This window comes from Psammomys obesus, unplaced genomic scaffold (assembly GCF_907164565.1).
Source record: "Psammomys obesus unplaced genomic scaffold, mPsaObe1.curated_primary_1811, whole genome shotgun sequence".
Lineage (NCBI taxonomy): Eukaryota > Metazoa > Chordata > Mammalia > Rodentia > Muridae > Psammomys > Psammomys obesus.
Window position 1 is genome coordinate 14795709 of NW_026585689.1, and position 20584 is coordinate 14816292.

Below are 20584 nucleotides of genomic sequence, written 5' to 3' on the forward strand. Positions count from 1 at the left end.
CACTGGTGGCTGCAGCTGCCCTGATAAGAGACCAAGTACTCAGAGCTGAAGGAACAAAGCAGCCAGCTATTTACCAGTTGCAAGTATTCAAAGGCAGCAGTCAGATACAGCCCCTTCATTTCCAATGTCCCAGCTGTGGCAGTGTTCTATACCAACTAGGCCCTGTGCTATCTGAAGCTTCATCCGGCAGAACAAGCTTTTGTTGACGGCAGAGAGCCCTGTAGCTAGCTGGGCAGTCTGTAAAGGTCCATTGCTTCCTCAAGCAGTGTCTGCTTACGATGGAGAGTTTTGGTGAGGTCGATGTAAATGCGCTGCCAACCTATAGACTGGTCAAACAGTAGTGAGTCATTATAAGGAATGATATCCTCACCGCTCTTCTCAGTACTAAGAAGCTCTGGGAAAAGTATTGAGGAATGGTGTACCATGGGAGAGGGCTGCTCTCCTAGCTCGCCAAGCTCATTTCTACTGAGCATGTGATGGTACTGGAAAAGCATAAGCAGAACCACAAGGATAACGATGATGATACCCAGCAGGCCTGCATTGAGGCCAAGCACAATAAATACTTGGCAGACATGAATGAGCTCTTCTCTCAAGGGGACAAGAAGTAAGGAAGATATCCTTGGCTATTTGCATAGGAAGATCAGCTCTGAGCTGATTCAGAAAGCCTGTATCACATGGAGTTGTATCAACTATGACCAGATTGACACTGAAGAGCACCTGCAGCATGTGTGGGCCACTTTGGCCCTGTGACTGGGAGCCCTCTGACACAGGAGCAGCTCATCACAAACGTGGCTATGAGGGACATCACTGATGCCTTCATCTCTGAGAATGGCTGGGTTTGCACAATGACTGAAGAAGGTCTGGAGACAGAAGCTCCAGGGCATATTTATAATTTGTGTTTCTGGACCTGCCCAGGTCTGTCCTACTGACAGGTCCTGAGCTACCTCCATTCTCAGCACACCGGATGCTGGTCCATATGCCTTTCCTGTCCCACCTTCTGGGCTGCAAAGTGTGTAAGGATGGGCCGAGGTTGCTTTTGCTGACACTGTCCTGTAAAAATGTCTGTTAGAACAAACAAACAAATGATAAAAAATATAAATAAAGATAAAAACAAAACAAATAATAAACAATAAGTAATAAAACATGTAAACGATCACACAAGAAAGTTTAAATTTATAAATAATATGGCAGAAAAATACATATAACTATAAACATTATTTGGGATATTTTACAGTTATCAAAATCTTCTATAAAATAATACAAAAAGTACATGTGTGTTTATACTAAAGGACTAATAATAAAATGTCTACAAAATATTAGCATGTAAATAATACCATCCTCAAAAATAAATGAGATTCCAAGGTAGATATATACATCATTAAAAGACACAGAACAAATTATTAACCATAGCATGTTTCTGAGCATATGATTGATGCTTGTATTTCTTTTTGCATTTTAAAATTTGTGTATTATCTTTTTTGAAGGTTTAGTTTTGTTTATGTGCATTTTTTGTATACCCCTGTATGCTGATGCCTGTGGAGGCCGCAGTGGGTATCTGGGTCCCTTGGAGATGGGAAAAGAGGTGATTGTGAAACACAAGGTGTGGGTGCTAGTTTCCCCGTGAGTTCTGCAAATGCTAATGACCACTGAATCATGGTACAGCACCAGTGTTAATATTTCCTAAGTTAGCTTTTCTGTATGTGAAGCACTAATTAGAAACTATTAATTTTCAAACAGGATATCAAAACACAAAATTCCATCTAAAATTTTAATTCTTAAACTTTCCCCTTTTGACAAATATGCTGAATAAGTTAGGAAGAAAAGAACTTTTACATTTAGCTTATAACCTATAAACTAACCAGAGAATAAATTAAACACTTTCAAGTTTCATCACTAAACACTAAAGCAAGGAAACACAGGAAAGCCCAGAGACACACATCTAAGTTGAACACAACTGTATAACAGACCAACGCCTGGCCCAACCCCAAACCAATGCCATGGGAAAGAACTAACCCCTGACACTATTAACCATACTCTGCTAAGCATGCAGACAGGAGTCAAGCTGGGTTTCCTCGGAGAGGCTTCACCTAGCAGTGCCTCTAAACAGATGCTAATACTCACAGACAAACATTCTGCAAGGCATAGGGAGCCTTGTGGAAAAGTGGGGGAAAGAGAAAAGAACTTGGAGGTGATAGGAGCTTCACAAGAAGACCAACAGGGCCAACTAACCGGGGCCAAGACAGGCTTGCTGATGGTGAAGGACCAACCAAGGACCTTGTGTGGACTGGACCAAGGTTCCCTACAAACATGTAGCTGATGGGCACCTCATGTCTCATGTGGGTCTCCTAAAAAGGGTGACATGGACTCTCTTTCCAGCTTTGCAATTACTTCCCCCTAGAGGAACTGCCTTCCCAGGCCCAAGGCGAGAGGACATACTCAACTCAGATATGACTTGATGAGCTCAGGTGAATGGGAAGGGGCTTCCCTTTACTGTGGAATAGGGCAGGGTCATGGCAGAGAGGGAGGGAGGGTTACTGGGAGTTGAGGAGGGATGGGGCTAAGACCAGGATATAAAGTGAATAAACAAAGTAATTAATTAATTTCTGAGAAGACAATCAGCATTAATTATATATATATATATATATATATATATATATATATATATTCCTTAAGTACTACTCAAGTGTTTCTTTTAAATTTTAATTTTATTTTTTCATAATTCATTACATATCATGATTGAAGCCCCCTTCCTCAATTACTCCCATTCTCACCCTCCTTTCTTCTTCCCCCCATCCCTTTGCCCTAGTCCACTGAAAGTTGGAGTTTTCCTCCTCTGCCATCTGCCCATAGCTTGTTAAGTTTCATCAGTACTGCCTGAATCCTCTTCCTCTGTGGCCTGGCAAGACTGCATCATGAGAGACAAGTGATCAAAGAACAGCCAATCAAGATTATGACAGAGGCAGCCTCTGCTCCCCACTTGGACACTGAGCTGCCAATCAGCTACCTAAGCAATAGGTGATTTTAGTCATAGGCATCTGATTGTAGGACTCCACACTCTTCTCAACAGAATGACTCAATGCATGATGTTCTGTTAATATAATAGCATAATTTATGTCTCACTCTGGCATAATCTTTACTTTCAAGTAGGTAGGGCAAACATTAGTGTTAACCTGCAAACCAGGGAAAACACATTTCATGATTAATTAGTCACTTTTACAGTCTCAGTAAAATACTGAGGGTGAGATAATGACTGACAGTAGGGATAAACATGGGTGTGCATAATTTTTCTCTCACTTGATTTAAAGACTTAAGCTGAACAATTAACATCAAATTGAATATTACAGTAATATATGTGTCCATCACTCTTTTAGCCAGTGCAGCAGCACCGTATCCTGAATGAGCAATGACATTGCTTAATTAACTTTGACTTTCTTTAGTAGAAATAATCATATACTCTCTTCATACTGAAAAGTTGGAGCTGATGACAAGAAATACCAGTTTTGTAGTATTGAATAAATATATATTTCTTTGTTGGCTACAAGTTGCATTGACATACTTTCATGATTACTCTGAGCTATGTAAGAATTTTGACAATGCCTGCATGGTAAGAATTCTAACTTTGGGAACCTTAAAATCAACTCTGCTGTATTCTTTACTTTAATACCACTCCTAGGCATATACCCAAAAGAGGCGCAAGTACACAACAAGGACATTTGTTCAACCATGTTTGTAGCAGCTTTATTTGTAATAGCCAGAAGCTGGAAACAACCCAGATGCCCCTCAACTGAAGAATGGATGCAGAAACTGTGGTACATCTATACAATGGAGTATTACTCAGCAATGAAAAATAAGGAAATCATGAAATTTGCAGGTAAATGGTGGGACCTGGAAAGGATCATCCTGAGTGAGTTGACCCAGAAGCAAAAAGACACTCACGGTATATACTCACTCATATAAACATACAATATAGAATAAACCCACTAAAAGCTGTACATCTAAACAAACTAAGCAAAAGAGAGGACCCTAACTAAAATGTTCAATCCCCATCCTGAAAGGCAAAGAGGATGGACATCAGAAGAAAACGAAAATAGGAAACAACCTCGGAACCCGCTACAGAGGGCCTCTGAAAGCCAGAAGAAAACAGGAAACAACCTTGAAACCTGCCACAGAGGGCCTCTGAAAGCTTCTGCAGTATAGACTGTCAAAGCAGATGCTGAGCCTGATGGCCAACTGATGGGCAGAGTGAATGGAATTTTATGTAAGAAGTGGGAAATAGTAAGAGCTAGAGGGAACGGGAACTCCACAAGCAGAGCAACAGAACAAGATAATTTGAACACAGGGAACTTCCCAGAGACTCCTACTCCAACCAAGGACTATTTGTGGAGATGACCTGGAACCCCTGCACAGGTGTAGCCCATGGCAGTTCAATGTCCAAGTGGGTTACATAGTAATGGGAAGAGGGACTGCCTCTGACATAATCTGATTGGCCTGCTCTTTGATCACTTCCCCCTGGGGGGGGAGCAGCCTTACCAGGCCACAGTAGAGGACAATGCAGCCACTTTTGATGAGAACTGATAGACTAAGATCAGAAAGAAGGAGAGGAGGACCTCCCCTATCAGTGGACTTGGGGAGTGGCATGCATGCAGAAAGGGGAGGGAGGGTGGGATTGGCAGGGGAGGAGGGAGGGGCTTATGGGGGGATACAAAATGAATAAAGTGTAATTAATAAAAAATAAATAAAAGATTTAAAAAAAAAAAAAAAAAAAAGAAAATCAAACCAAATAGTAATGAGTATGCCTTAAAAACCTGGGTGCTGTTCTGTATGTTTATTTGGTTTGTTACATAAACTAATTGCTAACACTGTGAATTCTGGTATTGATGAGGTAGTGGCACTCTTAATACAATAGTAATGTGTCTCTACAAGGTTGGCCCTGTCAGCGCTCTATCATGTGAAGGAGAGGGTCTCTTAGAAAAAAACCTTCCATGAGGAACCACAAAAACTAATGAATTTGACTCAAACTAGAGTCTTCTGGAAAAAGAGAACCTCAACTGAGGAATTTTCTCCATCAATGTAGCCTGTATTTGAGACTTTGAGGCATTTTCCTGATTAATGATTGATTATAAGAAAGTAAGCTGAGGCTTTGGTCACTCCCCCCTAAGTGGGGGTAGCTTTACCAGGCTTCAGAGGAAGACAATGCAGCCAGTCCTGATGAGACCTGATAGGCTAGGGTCAGATGAAAAAGGAGGAGGACCTCTCTTATCAATGGAGGGGCATGGGAGGAGTAAAGAAAGGGAGGATATGATTGGGAGGGGATGAGGGAGGGAGCCACAGCCTGGATACAAAGTGAATAAATCGTAATTAATAAGAAATAAATGAAAAAAAGCAAGTTGAACAAGCTAAGTTGGCGGACAAGTAATACCCACCCACAGTGATGCTTCAGCTTCCAGGTTCCAGTCCTAAGACCCCATAAGTAAAAAAACAAATTTATGCTTCTGCAAACCAACTCCCGCTATACTACTGTAAGCAAATGTAATGAAGTTCATAAAAAACTACAGTTCCGTGGAAAAATAAAAAACAGAAGTAGAAGAGAGCTAATTGGTATGAAGAAGATTATCAGTGTAATTATCAATGGGGAGAAGAGAGGATAACAGGTGGATATGATAAAAACTCATTGTGTACTCAAAAAAATGTCATATGTAAACACATACCTACATATTATTAGCATATGTTAATTTAAAAAATAGAGCTGAAACATGTAAAATCTTGAAACCAGTCATATTTTATTAACTCAGTAGGAAAACACATTTAGACACAAGTATCATATTTTCTTTTTTATTTGGAAAATATCTATTTTCAGGAAATACAGATAGTAGGGTCTTTTAAAAATTATTTTAGACTCAAACACATCCCAAACTGTGTTTTCAGTCTACAGTATTGGGCAATAATCAAGTTTTCTTCAGATATTTTAGTATAGATTTAGTTATGCAAACAACATGAATATAGAGCTTGGTAAGGTGGTGTACTCCTGTAATCCCAGTGATTGGGCATGCAGAGTCTGTTGGATCTCTGTGAGTTTGAAGCCAGCCTGGTCAACAAAGCAAGTCCAGGACAGCCAAGGCTACATAGAGAAATCCTGTCTCAAAAAACCAAGACAACCCCACCACCTCCAAAAACAAAAACAAAAACAAAAAAAAAACAATGTGCATATAAATTTTCAACTCTATTTTTACTAAAGTTTAAAAGCAATGTGTTTATATGTTTTTGTAGCTGTGATTTGTGATAAATTGAAGGAAAAGTTTTACAGAAGTTCTTGACATAACACAATATATCCTTGGTCATAATTATGTTATTTTAAATATTGTATTTTAGTATATAAATACTTTTTAATTTTAATTTTATTTTATTAATTACACTTTATTCACTTTGTATCCCCCTGTGAGCCCCTCCCTCCTCCCTTCCCAATTCTACCCTTCCTCTCCCTTCTTCAATCATGCCCCTCCTCAAGTACACTGATAGGGGAGGTCCTCCTCTCCTTCCTTCTGATCTTAGTCTATCAGATCACATCAGGAGTGGCTGCATTGTCATCTTCTGTGGCCTGGTAAGGCTGCTCCCCCCTCAAGAGGAGGTGATCAAAGAGCAGGCCAATCAGATTTTGTCAGAGGCAGTCCTTCTTCCAATTACTATATAACCCACTTGGACACTAAACTACCATGGACTGCATCTGTGCAGGAGTTCTAGGTTATCTCCATGCCTGGTACTTGGTTGGAGTATGAGTCTCTGGAGTGTTCAAAGTTTCTGGTTCTGTTGCTCTCCTTGTGGGGTTCCTGTTCTCTCCAGCTCTTACTATTTCCCACTTCTTACATAAGATTCCATGCACTCTGCTCAACAGTTGGCCATAAGTCTCCGCATCGGCTTTGATAGTCTGCAGGGCAGAGCCTTTCAGAGGCCCTCTGTGGCAGGTTCCTAGGTTGTTTCCTGTTTTCTTCTTCTTCTGATGTCCATCCCCTTTGCTTTTTGGGATGGTGATTGAGCGTTTTAGTCAGGGTCCTCTCTCTTGCTTAGTTGTTATATGTCTATATGAGTGAGTATATACTGTGTGTGTGTTTCTGCTTCTGGGATACCTCACTCAGGATGATCCTTTCCAGCTCCCACCATTTACGTGCAAATTTCATGATTTCCTTATTTTTCATTGCAGAGTAATACTCCATTGTGTAGATGTAACACAATTTCTGCATCCATTCTTCAGTTGAGGGGCATCTGGGTTGTTTCCAGCTTCTTGCGAAGCAGAGCAACTCAGTCAGAGACTGAGAGAAGCCAGTTTAAATCCATCAACTTGGAGAGGCATTTGAGCCAGAACAGCTGAGTTGAACCAGGCAACCAGAGTTTAGAAAACAAAAACAAAAACCTAGAAAGGGTGCGCTTATTCAGCACCCTTAGGCTGAAAACAGTCTAAGCTTACATTAGATTGTGAGATTGTACGTAGGCTAGAGACTTTCAGGACTAGGTTTAGGTTAGCAGACGGGGCAGTAAATCTCTGAGATGATAATTACCTCTGGAAAATAAAAGATACTTTTTAAAAATTGTAAGGTAGTTTCCCTCAAAAAAGCATTCTCTACTTTTGACTGCCAAGTTCATTTGGCATCCAGTATTTTTCATGATAATGACTTCATGTCTTATTTCTAGTGTGGTAATGGTTTTCTTCATCAAAATAATATTTGGTGTTTGATCCATATGTTCTTCATCAAACTACACAAGACAAGCATAATGACAAGCTTATTAGCATAATCAAAAAGCCTTAGTCATCTAGTCTTAGCACTCCAAACTGTGGTGTATGCCAAAATGAAAACTCTGAGATCTAAACAATATAAGAAAGCACACAGTAGAGAAGTTAAAATTTAAGAAAAGATGTCTTATATACTCAATGGAAAGTATTAGAGAAAAGAATCATATATTATAACTTCTATTTAAATAAACATTAAATGGGTCATTTAACCCTATAAGCTGGCTTGGCAGTAGAATAAAAATCGATAGAAGTAGCATATAGCAGTGAATATAGGAGAATATACTTTCCAGCAATTCAACATTTGTCGTTCCACTTTCATTGTCTGAGGAGGAAAAGACTAAGCCACTAAAAATTTAGTAATTTGATTTCTCTGTATCTGTAACCATGAAAAACGTGTTGATACAACTGTGAAATGTATTATGAAATACACATATAATTAATTTTCTCAATCTGAAATTCCAGAGCCTTCTCTTGGTATTTTCAGGACTTTTGGTACATAGGTTGTAATCACGTGTCAGGGTAAGCACTGAAATTATTTTCCTCTCTATATAAAACATTTTTTCTTGCAAGAATATCATTTGTTTAAGAAAAATGCAAGTACTAAAGCAAATAATAAAAAAAAAAACAGTGAAGCACGCTTGGGGAAATGGAATAAGTATGAAAAACTGAAAATCACTCATGATTCAGTAATCCATGGAAAATATTATTAATGTAGAATTGTTTTATTCCAGAATTGTCTAGGCATAGTATATAAACATTTTGTCTAATTGGGAAAAAGAAATATTAAATTAGATGGATTGGTTGACATGTATGGTACTGTGGTGGGTTCATAAAAATAACAATGTTAACTTGACAAAGCCTCAGTCATGACTTTGCACAACAAAATCTATTTAAAATTTTTAAGACAGTATTTTTAACATGTTAGGTTGTACACCAACACATATTACTAGTAAAAATTTCATATTAAGAGCACCTGGAAACCATAATGATTATATCTTACTTGATCCTTTATATAGTATATACTCAGTTGATATGAAATTACATCTTCTGTTATGACCATCAACCAAACAAAGTAGAATCCCAGAGATCTCACAATATTGCAATTTATTAGTAATTTTTGGTTAAGGGGACAATCAGTTAACCACTAGAACTTAAATATAGAGGAAAAATATTGTTTAAAAGAAGGAAAATCCTAATTGTTCTATTTTACGAAAAAAGACTCAGGAGCCAGATTCTGGGGTGAAAACCTGATAGCTCAGAGAGGCAGAGAAAGTAACTAACCTTTCTCTCAGCTCAGGTCTGGAAGGGAAAAAAGCTGAAAGGCTCACTAGATCATCTGACAGGCCATGAGCAAAGGCCAGAAAACAAAAACCATGATAAAGGTTTACTATTACTAGCTAATATTTCCCAAAGCAGGGAGCTGAGGAGCTGAAACCTAAGCTAAACCCAGAGCTTTCTTCTCCATGCTCTCTTAAATACCCTTTAACTCATAGTCTCTCCTAGTGTTTATTTATTTTTATTTTTTATATTAATTACAGTTTATTTATTTTTGCATCCCAACTGTAGCCCCCTCCCTCATTCCCTCCCAATCCCACTCTCTCTTCCACATCTCCTCTCATGCCTCTCTGAAAGTCCACTAATAGGGGAAGTCCTCCTCCCCTTCCATCTGACCCTAGCCTATTGACTGCATTGTCTTCCTCTGTTGGCTGGCAAGGCTGCTGGAAGGTAGGTGATCAAAGAGCCAGCCACTGAGTTCATGTCAGAGACAGCCCCTGTTCCCCTTACTAGGAAACCCACTTGGACACTGAGCTTCCATGGGATATATCTGAGCAGGGGTTCTAATGTAAACCCATGAATGATCCTTGGCTGGAGTATCAGTCTCAGAAAAGACCCCTGGGCCCAGATTTTGTTTGTCTTTAATCCCCGTCAGCATCAGCTGTGTGTGTGTGTGTGTGTGTGTGTGTGTGTGTGTGTTTTTCTCTGCTTCTTGACCTAGCCTTAACCTTAACTTTATTAAATCTTGTGTACAGAAAGCTGTGAGATAAAAGTTGTGTGCTAGGGCTTAGTGCACCACACAATAATCACCAGTTTACAATATAAAAGAAAGTTCTTGGATTAAAGGTGTGTGATAGGATTTTAACACAGCAAAATAACGGGGTTTTACAGTTCAGTTTTGGGGCTCACAGTGCCTTCAAGTATCCTGCAACAGCTGGAAACATTGTCTTATTTGCTTCATCCAGTATTTTTAACTAAACTTCAAACAATTTTAGCAATCATTTACACATGACAAAATTTAATTCCAAAATTCTCTTATTAAGTGTTTTATATTTTACATGGATATATAAAAAATTAGCATGAAAGTAGAGCATGATGATCCACACCTGTAATTTGAGAACCATGAAAACAGATGAAGGTGGATCCCAGTGAAGTCAAAGCTTACATAGCAAATTTTATGCCAGCCATGGCTACATGGTAAGACACTGCCTCAAAACAACTCTCTCAGCGACACCAAATATAAAACTCAGCAATGAATTAAAACTATCACCTATTTACATTTTCAGATTTTACTTAAAATAATACACAATTTAAAAATATTTTTACACATATGACTGTTAAATGAGTATGTATGCATGCACACCTTGTACATCCAGTGACTATAGGACATAGAATAGGGCCTCAGATATCATCGAAATGGGTTGACAGACAACTGTGAATGTCTAGAGTTGAATTCTGGTCATTTGGAAAAATAGCAAGTCTTCCTAGGTGGAGAGGAATGTCTCTAGCTCCATAACTTATTTTTAGAAAATCTTTATCGATATTGTATAATATTCATGTAAAAGTAAAGTGAACATATTTAGTGGGAAACAAAAACTTCAGTAATAATCATGTTCCTGTAATCTTTCAACACCACCAAGGACACAGGAATATATATATATATATATATATATATATGTGTGTGTGTGTGTGTGTGTGTGTGTGTGTGTGTGTGTGCGTGTGTATCATATTTAATTAATAAATATTTGTTCAGTAAGTTCAGTAATTAGACTTTAGAACCAAGCAACAAGAGACAAATCATACCTGGTAGTAGAAACCTAGATAACTACTCAGTGCTAGTGAAATCACAGTTTTAGGAGAAGAATATATAATAACAGTCTGCACACATTTCTCCTTATCCCCACAGATAATTATAGTCTTCATCCCACACCAAGGATGCTTTGGTTTACAACAGAGACCACTACAGAAAACTTCAGCCAGTCAGACTTACAGAGCCTAATCTCATTAGATATAGCTGCAAAACATTGCAATAACTAAAGTTCTAGAAACAGTATGCAAGAGAGGACAGAAATGCTGTAAAAGCCACAAGGTAAGGCAGTTTTTTTTGTTGTTGTTGTTGTTTTGTTTTTTTGTGAGATTATACTTCACAATAATGTCAGCAGCTACATCCATAAACTCTCACCAAAAATACCACCAAAAATATGTGGTAGGCATGGACAACATCAATACACATAGCAAAGTGGATGGGGGAACTCTTACAAGGTGTCAACCCTACAAAAAATCTTACCATACTGGCAAGCATGGAGAGCTAGGACTGAAAGAGGTGGCCTTCCCCTGGGAAGATTGTATCAAGTGATTTTCCAGTGCCTGATGGGCATCCCTGAAAATATACACAGAATTAACATTATATACACTAAACATATATATGTGTGTGTGTGTGTGTGTGTGTGTGTGTGTGTGTGTGTGTGTGTACTTTCACAAACATGCATTCAACAAAAATTAGTCAGAAAAACAGAATATGAATTTAAAGGATAGCAGGGAGGGTTATATGGGAGGGTTTGAAGGGAGGAAATGGAAGGGAGAAACCCTGTAATTAAATTATACTCTCCAAAATCAAAGAGTAAGAAAACAAGTAAAAAGTGTTTTGATTTGAGACTTTGGATCCCCCCAGAATTTAGATGAATAATTCTGTCCAATAATTGGAATATCATATAACATAAAATATGGCTTTTGTAATTTGTTACCAAAATAGTTGTTTTGTAAAGATATATAATTTACCCCCTTTTTTTTTTTCAACATGGTTTCTCTGTATAACTTAGGCTGTCCTGGGCTCACTTTGTAGACCAGGCTGGCCTCAAACTCACAGAGATCCACCTGCCTCTGCCTTCCTGAGGCTGAGATTAAAGGTGTGTGCCACCATGCCTGGCTATAACTAAATTATGAAATGGTAACAATTGTATGCCATCTGATAGTTTGGATAAGAAGAGTCCTGAGAGCCATGTTTGTTCAAATGCTTTGTCATCAGGGTGTGTAACTACTTTATAAATATTAAGATGTGTGGCTTTGTTGAGATAAGGGTGGTGTTGTAGCAAGTGTGTGTCCCTCGGGTAGGGCCTTCAAGGTTTGGAAGCCCAGGCTAGGCCAGGAGCCAATCTCTTTTCCTCCTGCAGGTGGATTCAGATGTAGAAGTCTCAGCTCCTTCTCCAGCACCATGGCTACTTGCACACTCTCATGTTCCTTGCCATGATAATAATGGATAATATACCTCCGAACCTATAAAAACATCTTCATATTTCAATAGTTTAAAGTTGATTTATTTTTTGTGATTATAAAAGGGGAGGAGGACCACCTCTATCAGTGGACTTGGAGAGGGGCATGGTAGGAGATGAGGGAGGGAGAGTGGAACTGGGACGGAATGAGGGAGGGTGCTACAGCTGGGATAAAAAGCGAATAAACTGTAATTAATATAAAAAATAAAAAATAAAATTAAAGAAATAATAATATGCCTACATCATTTTACATTTCTGTCTCCTTATTCAAAACCTTCTATTAAAAAAGTCATGGATTTTTTTATCATCAATTATTGCAATATACTGTATTTTTCCCTGTATAGTTTTGCTTCTAATTGTATTTATAAATAATATATTTACTTCATATTAACATTTTTTTTACTTTATTTGCTCATAAAAAATGAGGGTTTAACTAAGGCTCTTATACGAGTAAAGTAAGCATTACACCAACAAGTTTTTCCCAGCGCCCAAGTGTTATGTTAATCTCTACAGTATGAAAAATATGTTTATAGCCTTTGTAGGTCATCTTTTTCAAAAATGCATTATGATACCATTACGCTATGCTTTCCTGTTCTTTTAAAAGTGCATTAAGGAGATTTTTATGTCCTGCTTACAGTTTATAAACAACCCTATTTGCAAATACAGTTTTAAGTTAATGAGCTTGTTTCGAAGTTACTGTTGCTTGATGAATAAAAGACTTGAATGACGTCTGAACTCTGTTATTTGGGGTAGGTTTTCTCAGAAGATACAGTTGTGGTATAGGTTCAACAGCCTTTTCCATCCATTTCCAGTGTGTGAAGGATAATATCTAGAGTCATGACTTGAAGAGAATGAGCATATTTTAAAATGTAGTTACTATTCATCCTCTTGGTGACAGCTGAACTTTTGCTAAGGTTGCTTGGAAATGTTTTTTTTTTTTTTTTTTTGAATTTTATTTTTTTTCTTATCAGTTACATTTTATTAACTCTGTATCCCAGCCGTGTCCTGATCCCTCATTCCCTCCTGGTCCCTCCCTCCCTCCCTCATCTCCACCGTGCCCCTATCCAAGTCCACTGATGGGGGGAACCTTCTCCCCATTCATCTGATCCTGTTTTATCAGGTATCCTCAGGACTGGCTGCAAAGCTCTCCTCTGTGGCCTAACAGGACTGCTCCTCCCTTGGGGGGTGGGGAGGCCAAAGAGCCAGTCATTGAGTTCCTGTTAGAAATAGTCCTTGTTCCCCTCACTATGGGAAACCAATTGGTTACTGAGCTACCACAGGCTACATCTGAGCAGAGGTTCTAGGTTACATTCATACATGGTCCTTGGTTGCATGTCAGTCTCAGAAAAGACCCTGTGCCCAGATATCTTTGGTCCTTGTGGAGCTCCTATCCTTTCCTCATCAGACTAACTCCCCTTCTTTTTTATGATTCCCTGTACTCTGCCAAAGGTTTGGTCATGAGTCTTTGCTTTGAAAACACTGCTAGTTAGAGTCTTTCAAATGTGCTCAGTAGACTCCTGTCATATGGAATGATTAATTCACTCATCCAGCAAAGCAGAAAATTAGAGTTCCCTGGATGGTAGATCAGCATACTAGAAACTTCCTGCTCCACCACCATCAGAGTAGGTGGTATTGACATAGGAAGGTGTACTGTATTATTTGAATGTGACTGATATGTGATTCTTCATCAATATTTTCATAAATCTTAGTTTACTGCCATTGCTACAGCATTTCTCTCTCCCTTTTTTTTTTTTTTTTACCTTCCAACCCCTTCCGTGTATGTCTCTGTGCTCATTCTCAAATTCATTGCAACTGGCATCTTTTTCTTGTTTTATCATCTATCTGTATAACTATCTATGGATATAGTGATGCATCTATGTGTGTATGTATATATGTATAGATGTATTTATCATCTATCATCATCTAGGTATGTATATATGTACCATCTATCTGTATCTATCTATCTATCTATCTATCTATCTATCTATCTATCTATCTATCTATCTATCCTGTTTATGTACTTATTATGTTATCTATGTATGTATGCATATATGCATGCATGTAATATCTATCAATCTATCTACCTATCTATCTGCCAAAGGTCTCAATTATGTAGAAATAAGAACAAAATTAACAGAAGGAGACCAAAGGGACAAAAGGAAATATTTACTTAAAGAAGTGCAGGGGGTACAGAATTTTGTTAGTCTTCTATCAATATATCATGTGTTCTGCCATAAGTAATAACACAGGTATTGGTTCACACACTCTCTTGGTCAAGAAAAAGAACACACATTGGTTTTTTCAAGGTTTCAAATGACTTCATGTGGGGCAATGCTTACTTTCAAGTCTTGACAAGGTAGTAGTATTTTTTTTTTTTAAATTTTCTAAGATGACTTCTAATTTCTTTGTGATTATAGAGCTATGGGATCTGGTTTCTTGGTAATTGTTGATTACCAACTGCCTAACTGAGATAGAAAGCACTGATCATTAACAGAGTTTAGGTGAGAGAGAGGGTTTCTTCACATGGAGCCTTCTTAAAGCCTTCTCTATGAGCATTTTCTGTACAAAGGGTTTTCTTCTTTGTGCATAGCTGGCAAATCAGTTTATTGTAAATTTGCTACCAGTTAGAGAATGTTCTGTAAAATATCAAGTTGAGTGGTGAGGATTGAAAGCAAGCACATTTTCTCACTTGGATAACTTGCTGCCCCAAATATAGAATCCGAATAATACAGTAGAACAAATCTGGGGAGCACCATTCCCTCACTTTTAACTCACTCCCTGATTTAAGGAATCTATAACTCTCACATTTAGAGAATAGCTACATAAAGCATTAAAACAAATGGCTGACATTAACTTAGCAATTGTTCAACACAGATCTGACAAAATCAAAGAGAGAGTACCTTTCCTTCACTCTTCAAATAGATGCTTAAATTAAGAGCCTTTCACAGACAAAAGCCTGCCTGATACATTTGCTCAACTATGCTCATAGCAGCTTTATTCATAATATCCAGAATCTGGAAACAACCTAGATATCCCTCAGTGGAGGAATAGATACAGAAATCATGGTGCATTTACACAATGGAATAATACTCAGCTATTAAAAACAAGGAAATCATGACATTTTCAGGCAAATGGTGGGAACTAGAAAAGATCATGTTGAGTGAGGTAATCCAGAAGAAGAAAGACACACATGGTATATACTCACTCATAAGTAGATATTAGAACCATAATATAGGATAAAATAGTAAAAGCTGTACACGTAAAGAAGCTGAGCAAGAAGAAGGACTCTGGGAAAGATGATCAATCCTCACTCAGAAAGGCAAACAGATAGATATCAGAAGAGGAAGAAAACAGACAACAGGACAGAAGCCCACCACAGAGGGCCATTGAAAGACTCTACCCAGCAAGGTATCAAAGCAGATGCTGAGACTTATAGCCCATCTTTGGACAGATGCAGGGAATCTTATGAAAGAAGGGGGAGATAGGAAGACCCAGAGGGTTCAGGAGCTCTACAAGGAGAGCAACAGATCCAAAAAATCTGTGCAAAGGGACCTTTTCTGAGACTTATACTCCAAGCAAGGACCATGCAAGGAGATAACCTAGAACCCCTAGAACCGCTGCACAGATGTAGAGCATGGCAGCTCAGTCTCCAAGTGAGTTCCCTAGTAATAGGAACAGGGACTGTCTCTGACATGAATCAGTGGCTGGCTCTTTGATCATCTCCCCCTGAGGGGGAGCAGCCTTAACAGGCCACAGAGGAAGACAATGCAACCAGTTCTAATGAGACCTGATGGGCTAGGATCAGAAGGAAGAGGAGGAGGATCTCCTCTATCAGTTGACTTGGAGAAGGGCATGGGAGAAGAAGAAGGAGGGAAAATGGGATTCAGAGGGGACAAGGGAGGGGGCTACAGATGGAAAACTAAGTGAATAAACTGTAATTAATAAAACAATGAATAAATAAAAAAAATAAAATCATGAAAATTACAGGCAAATGGATGGAACTAGAAAAGATCATCCTGAGTGAGGTAACCCAGAAGCAGAAAGACACACATGGTATATATGCACTGATATTCGATCTCCGGGGTGTGTGTGCATTGCCATGCCCCAGAGGGAGATGATGAAGACAGCCTTGATGAGACCTGATAATTTAGGGTCAGATAGAAGAAAAGGAGGTCCTTCTCTATCAGGGGATTAGGGGAGGGAAATAGGGAGAGAAGAGAGAGGGTAGGTGGTACTGGTAGGAGACGAGGAGGTGGCTGCAGAGTGATTACAAAGTGAGCAAATTATAATAAATGAATAAATAAATAAATAAATAAATAAATAAATAAATATTTTTGTTATTTTCTTTTCATTTATTCATTTATGTTTTATTAATTACAGTTTATTCACTTTGTATCCCAGCTGCAGCCTTCTCCCTTGTACCTCCCTCCCTCATCACCTTCCATGCCCCTCCCCAAGTCCACTGATAGGGGAGGGCCTCCTCCCCTTCCTTCTGACCCTATTCTATGTAGTCTCATCAGAACTGGCTGCACTGTCTTCCTCTGTGGCTTGGTAAGGCTGCTCCCCCCTCAGGGAGAGGTTTATCAAAGAGCCAGCCACTGATTCATGTCAGAGATAGTTCCCATCAATAGAGAGCCCCCTTTCCCCCTTGAGGACTGAGCTGCTATGGGTTATATCTGTGCAGGGGTTCTAGGTTATCCCTAGACATCATCCTTAGATGGAGTATCAGTCTCTGAAAAGACACCTTTGCCCAAATTTTTTGGTTCTGTTGGTCTCCTTGTGGAGCTCCTGTCTTCTCCAGGTCTTTTTATCTCCCATTTCTTTCATAAGATTCTGTATACTCTGCCCAAAGTTTGGCTATGAGTCTCAGAATCTGCTTTAATACCCTGTTGGGTAGAGTCATTGAGAGGCCCTCTGTGCTAGGCCTGTCCTGTTGCCTGTTTTCTCCCTCTTCTGATGTCCATCCCGTTTGCCTTTCTGAGTCAGGATTGATCATCTTACCCAGGGTCCTCCTCCTTGCTTAGCTTCTTTAGGTATACAGATTTTAGTATGTTTATCTTATATCCTATATTATATTATATTAAATATCCTACATAATATAGGAATATCCACCATTTGCATGCAAACTCAGCAATTAAAAACAAGGAAAAACCAAATAATTTTTAACAAACAACACAAAAATCAACTTTTAATTAATTAATTGACATTAATATTAGACAATTAGGAGTAGTGCTTCCTCAAGCTTCAGCTATACCACTCCCAAGCAAAAGGTGCTCAAGCACACAATTGACATTAATATTAGTTAATTAACATTAATTAATTGACATTAATAATAGACAATTAGGAATAGTGCTTCCTTAAGATCCAGCTATACCACTCCTAAGAAAAAGGTGCTCAAGGACATTTGTTCAACCATGTTTGTAGCAGCTGTATTCATAATAGACAGAACCTGGAAACAACCCAGTTGTCCCTCAACAGAGGAATGGATACAGAAATTGTGGTACATTTACACAATGGAATACTACTCAGCCATTATAAAAAACAAGGAAATCATGAAATTTGTAGGCAAATGGTGGGACCTAGAAAAGATCATCCTGGGTGAGTTATCCCCAAAGCAGAAAGATACACAGGGTATATATTCACTTATAAGTGGATACTAGACCTATAAGATAGGCTAAATATACTAAAGCCTGTACACCTAAAGAACCTAAACAAGAAGAAGGACCCATGGTAAGAAGATCAAGTCTTACTTAGAAAAACAAATTGGATGGACATTGGAAGTAGGAAAAAACAAGAAGCAGGATAGAAGCCTACCATAGAGGGCCTCTGAAAGACTCGACATAGCAGTGTATCAAAATAGATGCTGAGACTCATAACCTAACCTTGGGCAGAGTGCAGGGAATCATATAAATGAATAGAGAGTTAGTAAGACCTGGAGAGAACAGGAGCTCCATAAGTACCAAATATATGTGGGTACAGGGGCTGTCGAAGACTAATTCTCCAACTATGGATGTATCTAATCATGTATGGATATAACCTGATTGGTTGTAGCCCATAGCAGCTCAGTATCCAAGTGGCTTCCCTAGTAAGAGGAACTGGGACTGTTTCTGACACGAACTCTATGGCTAGCTCTTTGAACTCCCCCTACCCCTGTGGGGGGAGCAGCCTTACCAGGTCACAGAGGATGACATTGCAGCCAGTCCTGATGAGACCTGATAAGCTAGGGTCAGTTGGAAGGGGAGGAGGCCCTCCCCTAATAAGTGGACTTAGAGCGGGGCATGGGAGGAGATGAGGGAGGAAAGGTAGGCTTGAGAGGGAATGAGGGAGGGTACTACAGCTGGGATACAAAGTAAATAAACTGTAATTAATATAAAAAAAGAAAAAGAAAAAACTAAAAAAAACTAATAAGTTTTGAAATCTTTTGTTTTTGAAATAATTAGTGGACATCTATACTATGACTTGAAATCTCTTGTCTTTTGCTTTTGTAATCACTTTAATTGTAAAATAATATAATGTCACTGTCTTAACAAATAAGTGGATATTAGCCTTATAATACAGGTTAAACATATTTAACTCTACACATCTAAAGAAGATAATCATCAAGGAGGACCCTAGGGAAGATTCTCATTCAAAAGTGCAAACAGGGCAGACACTGGAAACAGTAGAAGAGAGGGAACAGGATGGAACCCCACCACAGATGTCCTCTAAGAGACCCCTCCCAGCAGGGGATCCAAACCTGCTTTTTGATCACTTTTCCAGATGGGATTGCCCTACCAGGCTACAGGAAATGAAGATAAACTCAGTCTTCTTGTCAATAGATGAGCTGGGGAGTCTTGGTAGTGGGGGGCTCCCATATTCTGTAGAGTAGAAGTGGTGTGATGGGGGTGGGAGAGTGGGACTGGAAGGACAGGAGGCAGGGGCCTATGACTGAGATATAAAATGAACTAATTAAAAAAATATCAATAATTTAAATTTGGTTGATTAATTTTTTCCAGTGCATGTCTTTTCTGAAATAGCCAGCAAATGGTGTTAGTTTTATTTCCAGGATATAAATATAATGTCCATGCACATATAGCTTTAAAATATTAATAATTTTAAATGCCAATGTTTAGCTAGAGTGTATGTAGAACCGTTCATAAGCTTCCTCAAAGCAAACTTATTTGACAATTATTTAGTGATCATCAAGAATGTTTCTAAAAGTCTTAAATGGCAATGGACTAATGCATCATTAATAAACAGTTTACTCTTAATAATCAAATGTGTTTGAAGAACCATTCTAGTTGATGTCTCCTTAATGAGAACTTTGAATTTAGCAATTTGATAAATTGGGAGAGGCCAAATATCAGATAAGTTCTTCTGCACTCAGGAAGTGATCAAGGGTGGAGACACTTGCTCTGCAATGGGTTTCAGCATTGCTCCATTTCTATGGGAGGGCACTTGTTTTCCATCAAAGATGGCAGGCTGTCTTCTGGTGGCACCACACTGTAGTTTAACTGATATTTAGTGACTATGTACTCATGATAATTCTTTCATTATCTTGGAACAAATAAATGGACACAAACTTCAAATGTTAGATTCCCCTGATTGAGCTGCTTTAATATTCATATTCAACAACTCTTAACTTTTTAACAATTCTTCAAGAAATGAATATTTAGAGTCAAAAAGAATTCCTAAGTCCTCAAAATATAAATTTGAAAACTTTATTTCCAGATTCACAAATACAAATTTTCATAATTGCTAATAAAACCTAACAAATACACACTGGGAACTAAATTTTCACAATATTACAAACACTGCATTTCAGATCAATCAGACTACAAGACTTCTAGCAGTCCTACATATCATACTGTAAGACATATGAGATGCCGTGTTTAAACAAATCAATACCATGGAATTAGGTCTGTCGGAGGGCACTTCCTTTGTTTAAGATGTACTTCCACCCAAGGGAGTGTAAGGTAGATGACAGAATATACTTTTTTTTTTTTTTGAGAATATTATGAGCTTAGATTAATGAGTGCTATTCCATTTTCGTTTGCTTGCTTGTTTGTTTGTTTGTTTTGGTTTTTCAAGACAAGGTTTCTTTTTGTAGGTCTAGCTGTCCTGGAACTCACTCTGTAGAACAGGCTGGCCTTGAATTCACAAATCCTTCTGCCTCTGCCTTCCAAGTGGAGAAATTAACAGTGTTTGCTACCAATGCCCAGCTAACTGTGTTTTTTTTTTTTTTTTTTTTTTTTTTTTTTTTTTTTTTTTTTTTTTT

The 20584-nt window shown here is 38.4% G+C and overlaps 1 pseudogene; it reads left to right on the forward strand.

Moving 5' to 3' along the window:
• Nucleotides 1–476: 476 nt before the first annotated feature.
• The window catches only part of LOC129666235 (40S ribosomal protein S8-like), a 97341-nt pseudogene continuing 77233 nt past the window's right edge, over nt 477–20584 (forward strand).